This window comes from Silene latifolia, chromosome 3 (genome assembly GCF_048544455.1).
Source record: "Silene latifolia isolate original U9 population chromosome 3, ASM4854445v1, whole genome shotgun sequence".
Taxonomy (NCBI): Eukaryota; Viridiplantae; Streptophyta; class Magnoliopsida; order Caryophyllales; family Caryophyllaceae; genus Silene; species Silene latifolia.
Window position 1 is genome coordinate 8119240 of NC_133528.1, and position 6000 is coordinate 8125239.

Genomic DNA, 6000 nt, shown 5'->3' on the forward strand with positions numbered 1-6000 from the left:
CCCACTCTAAAGGAAGTGGGAGAGGGGGTGAGGTATTTGCTTTTGATGGCCAAGGCAGAGATGGAGGTTTTGTCACAGAGAAGTTTCCAGCTAAGCTTGGTGGAGAAGGCGTCATTCAAAGGGCGGGAAAATTTAATACCAAGGCCACCTGAGGCCATAGGTAGAGTGACCAAGTCCCAGTTCGAGAGATGGAGTTTGTTCGAAGAATGGCTGGACCAAAGGAAGGTTCGTGTGATTTTGTCAATATCACGGAGGGTAGAAGCCGGGAGGCGAATGCATTGCATTGAGTGAGAAGGGATGGCATTTAAGGTAGATTTGATTAAACACATCCGACCAGCACGTGAAAGAAATCTAGTCTTCCAATTTGCAAGTCTGGCTTGGATGGCATCAACAATATGTTGGAGGTCAGATCTCCGAGGTTTTTTCCAAGTAAGAGGGAAGCCGAGATAAGTTCCAAGATTATTGGTACACTTGATACCGAGGGAGGCCTCAAACATGTGGTACACTAGCTTACCTTTGCCACATCATTTTTTTGAGCTACAACCATTTCAAGCTACAACTTACTCCAACGGTGAAACCGATTTTCTACTAGCTTTATGTGACCCACCTAACACACTCTCCTATTTTTTTAATCAATTTTGAATTTCTAAATATAATATTAAAACATTATGAATGAGACCACTATTTTCCTATTGGTTATGTTTTTTTGTGGATCCATTTAAGCAAGTAGCTCCATAGAGCTACTAGCTCAATTTTTTTTGAGCAAAGCCAATCTATTTGGACTACTCCAATGGTTGAGCTACTAGCTTGCAATTTCTTAATATTGCAAGCTAGTCCTTTTTCTTAACCATTGGAGATGCTCTAACCAAAACAGATATAATCTAACCCGCTTTCAGCCCAACCATAACCGACCCGAGCCACTCGATTGTTACCTTTTCCTGTAACAACACATTCGAAGCAAAGTGATAACTCGATCTAACCAGAGTATATAACACGTACGAAATGGCAGATCCGAACAAACTCGACCCTGTTAAACACTTTGCCTTGTCTAATAAACAAAAAATCCGTGTCATTGGAATCTCGAGGGCTCACTGGCCCAGGATCCCCGATGAGACTCCTTGTGGACATGAATCCAAATTTGAACCTCAGTTCCAATCATTTGTTTACCTATTTCTTTTTTTAGTTTCTCGTCCATTTGTTTATCTTTCTATTATATGAATGATTTTGATGAGTAATTGGACCATCTACATATCTTATTTCCACTTGCCATTCAATATGAATAACCATAAATGATCCCCTCCTCTTTCCTTGTCTTTGTGCCAAAAATAAAGGTAAACAAATAACCGAAACGGAGAAGCTTTACAGTAGGCATGCTATTTCTGTCCGAAAGATTTGAGCATTGTGCCGACCCATCTATATCGAGCTAGTTTCCAACTTTTTTTATGATTAGATCGAGAGTATTTTTTTTAAAATTTTTACAAATCTACATAGTATAAAAGTCAATTTTTTTTTGACTTTCTATTGGCGGATGAGTTTTAGAAAAGGAAAATGAGATGGCGACACCGGGTGTTACTCAAATTGAGCAACACCCGGGGTATTATTGTAAATTACTTAGGTAATTTGCTTTCCCTCCATCAAAATTAGAATTTCAAACTAATTGGAATTAAAGGGCAATTTAGGAACTTAACAATAATTAATTAATTGCAACAACTAAATTAATTGTAACAATTATATCCACTGGCAAATAATCTTTAAACTTCACGGTTTTTTACGATTGTTCTTCATTCACGTTAACAAATTCATCCCATCAATGGACAAAAAGGTTGCAAAGTTGACGATGAATTCATTGTTTGCTCAATTCTTCTCTTAGAAAGACCAATCTCATACACATATTGAAACTATTAAAAGAGAATCTAGACATGTAGTGTAAAAATGGCCGGAAGATCAATAAGCATAGCTTACTAATCTACGTCAAATGGCCATATATGGCAACTTCTTTATTATTAATAGTAATTCGTGAAGAATTAGATGAGATGATACGATTAAATTATTTGTATCATGCATGAAATATATACAGATGGGAAAAAATGTGTAGCAAAGAAAATAGTTAAAGAAATAGACGAGGAGAAGAAATTGATCAAATTCAAACTGATAGAAGGCTCAAATCTCCTTAAATAATTCAAGATCGTGTAATTTGTATGATAGAGTGACGAATCTGATAATACAGTGATGAAGATGGAGAATAGTTTGTTATGATATGTAAGTATATATAGATTAATTTTAATTAGTATATTTGATTAATATAATAAAAGATTATGAATTACACTATTACCCTACGATGTTGGCGCAAAAAGGAAAATTACTTTACTGTTTTTTTTATTTTTCTATTTTTTAATTAGGGTGTTACCGAATTTCGGTAACACCCGGTGTCGCCCTAGCACTCCCCAATAGAAAATTGGTTGCATATGGGTCCCCCATGTTTTATGTACCATTTAATTACTCTCTCCTCTCCTCAACTCAACTCAATGTAAAAATTACAAATACTACTCCCTCCTATTCACTATATTCTTCCCCTTTCCTTTTTGCATAAGAAATAAGAAAGTGATTTTGGACCACACAAAACACATTACCCCACATGTAATTTAATTTGGACCACACAAATCAACCCAAAAAGGAAATAGGAAGAAAACCGAATAATCCGAATATGGAAATAGGGAAGAAAATGGTGAATAGGAGGGAGTATGATTTTATTTTAGGGTTTTTTGACAGATTTTACTATCTGCTACAAAAGTAAAATTTGTTTAAAAATTGATACCAATATTGTTGATTCGGTTTAAAACTAACTACCAAATGAGCACGAACCTCCTCCATTCAAAACCAAACACGCCATTTTATTTTAGGACATGTTAATCCCGCACACCATTTTACTAAATCCCGCACATTTTCCCCCTTATTCTAAGTATATCCCTCCTATCTCTCACAGCCACCATTATAAAAATAGAAAAAATAAGCACCATCCTAATCTCTCCTTTCGTCCCCTCCAATTGCTCCATCACAATTAAATCCAATTCAAAAGAGTCCAATATTCACGCATCGTCATTTCATTTGTCAAAAAAAGTTTTGCAATTTCAATTAAATCCAATTTGCCATGTCAGACGTCGATTTAGGTCAGCAACCTGCAATTCGCATCACGACCGACGACGATGGCCACGAATTCGATGACCACCGTGCCCTCCGACAACCCTACTCCAGCCTGTTCGCAATGCCACAACCACCCCTTCAAGAACACTACATTAATATTAATCCAACGTCAATCCTAACCCTAGTTATAAAAAAAACTTTTTAAGAAAACCATTATTAAATTAACTAAAAGACGGTATTAATATAATTGTTGATAAAAAGGAGAAATTACACGTGGTATTTGCGAATTACGATCCATAATTGTCGAGTTGTTAATGAATTGGTTTAAGTTTATGAAAGAGAAGGGAAATAATTCTTTTTAGGTTTTTATTATGAAAAAAGGGTAGTTATGGAATATTTGGGAGAAATGTGTGGTATTTAGTGAAAGGGTGTGTGGGATTTAACAATTGCGTTCATTTTTTGACACTATTCATTGAGGGTGCTGATTTACGCAGTACGAATTTTACTCATCATAGTACACCTTTGACCATTATACCTTCTCATTTCTTCCTCTTATCCTCACTCTAACTTCTCTCCAACTTGTTTTCCTCCTAATCTGATCTCCTTCCATTTCCTTTCTCACCATCACCACCATCAACCACATTTGTACTGCATAATTAAATATTTTTTATTGTAATTGTTTTTGACGTATTTGTACTGCGACAATTATGGCGAGTCATTAAAATTAAAATAATAGGAGTATAAACAACGTAATGTTAAAACAATGTACTGCAAAAAGTCAAAACTAATAATCTTCTAATGTACCCTAATAACCAGAAAACTCATAATAAAACAGTTATGTACGGTATGTATTACCGAAAAGTCGGGCAAAAATATAATCAAATTGTTCAATAATTTGTAATTAATTAATATGATAGCTTTTCTAACTCCAAATCTTCACTAAAATAATCAAGAAATTTAGTTGATTTCCTATTTAGGATGTGGAATAGTTAGGATTTGAAAAAATTAGGTTAGTTCATTCTTTCACCCAAGGGTATCAAATGGAAAAAGGTGGTAAAAATGTACTGAAATGAGTAAAAAACGTTACTGCGAAAATAAATTACGTTCATTAATTAAGGGAATCTTTAACATTCTGAGAAATATATAAGAGAAAATATAATCTTTTAGGATTTTGATTGATTCGCATTTATAAGCAGAAAAATAATATCACACTTTTTATGTTTTTTTACGATGTAAAATTCAAGATATTTACATTTCAATTTGTGCATTGATAAACATGTAAAAGGAAAATAGTGTGTCTTGAATTGAACTGAGGGAGTATTATTTATAAAAATATGATGTTTTTTTTTTGGTTCAATGGAAACAATAGATCTCACTTGTGACGAATATTCGTCGCAAGTATGTTTTATATTCTTGTTGATTCTTAGGGGGTGTTTGGTAAATAGTGAATTGTCAAAAATTTAGCATATTTAGGGCTTTTAACATATTGACCAATCAATATGTTATTTGGAATGTTTGGTAATCGCATATTGAGATATTAGATTGAGTGAATCTACTATTTGACAATATGTTGCTTCCCAAAGATATTCTACGAGTAGATTGGAAAAAGATAAATTTACTTTTTTTTTTACCCTAAGGAAAATATAACATATAACCTTACCATTATTCCATAGTTCATTCATGTCCTTATTTGTCATTTTACAAAGGATTGAAATAACCTGCTAATTAAAATATGTTAATTACCAAACACCTTTAACAAAATCTGTTAACTGAATATGTTAGTCAAACCTTTTAAAAAAACTCTGGTAATTATAATCTGGTTTTAAAATCTGCTTCTGTCAATACTAATCCGTTGTTTACTAAACATGGTCTTAAATAGCGCTTTCATTCTTTAAAATCTAATACTCCCTCCAATTCTCAATAACTCTCCCTATTTCCTTTTTCATCTATTCACAATACTCTCCCTATTTCCTTTTTTGTTAAAGTTTTATACTTATTTAATCATCTTACCTCACAACAATACTTATTTTAATCACCTCACCCCACAACCAGTGGTGGAGCAAGGGGGGCTACAGGGACGGTCGCCCCCGCTAGCGTTCGAAATTTTCGAAATTATTAGTTAAAATTTTGAAATTTTTTCGAGGTTGCCTTATAGTATAACCACTCCGCCCCCGCTGAAAATTTTCGCCCCCGCTGCCTTCAAATCCTGGTTCCGCCAGTGCCCACAACAATACTTATTTTAATCACTCCACCCACAATAATACCCCACATTATCTTCCCTCTCTCCAATTACCTCACCCCACCACAATACTTTAGCTTATCATATCATATATTATATTAAAGCTGAAACCGGTGCCCCATATATCTGCCACGTGTCAGAGCATGAAAAGTTGCCATGTGTAAAAAACTATTAATGTTAATCAAAATTATATTAATATTAATTAATTGTAATGTGAATCAATTTTAAATTTAAATACAAATTCCTTCCTTATTTAACAACCAACCTTTCTCTACAAGTCAATGCGTCGTTATCTAAATTAATATTAATATAAAAACGGAAATGATTCCCATGAAATCAGCATAAAAAACGAAAATGATCCTTCGCAATTATACTTGCCTGATTTTTTTGCCACTTTATGTATCATTTATCCATAATTATTTGACCTTAATTTGACTAAACGGAGATAAAAAATTGTAACTTTTATATATTCTACCGTGAGAATAGAAATAAATTGGTGATAAGATTCATTGGCTTTTATCTTTTTCTTGCGTGCTTAGCTTATGCCAAGTCCGATTACGGAAAACGGCCACCGTCGGTATCTGTTCCTGATTCTTGAAAATTTATCTATTAATTTGTTT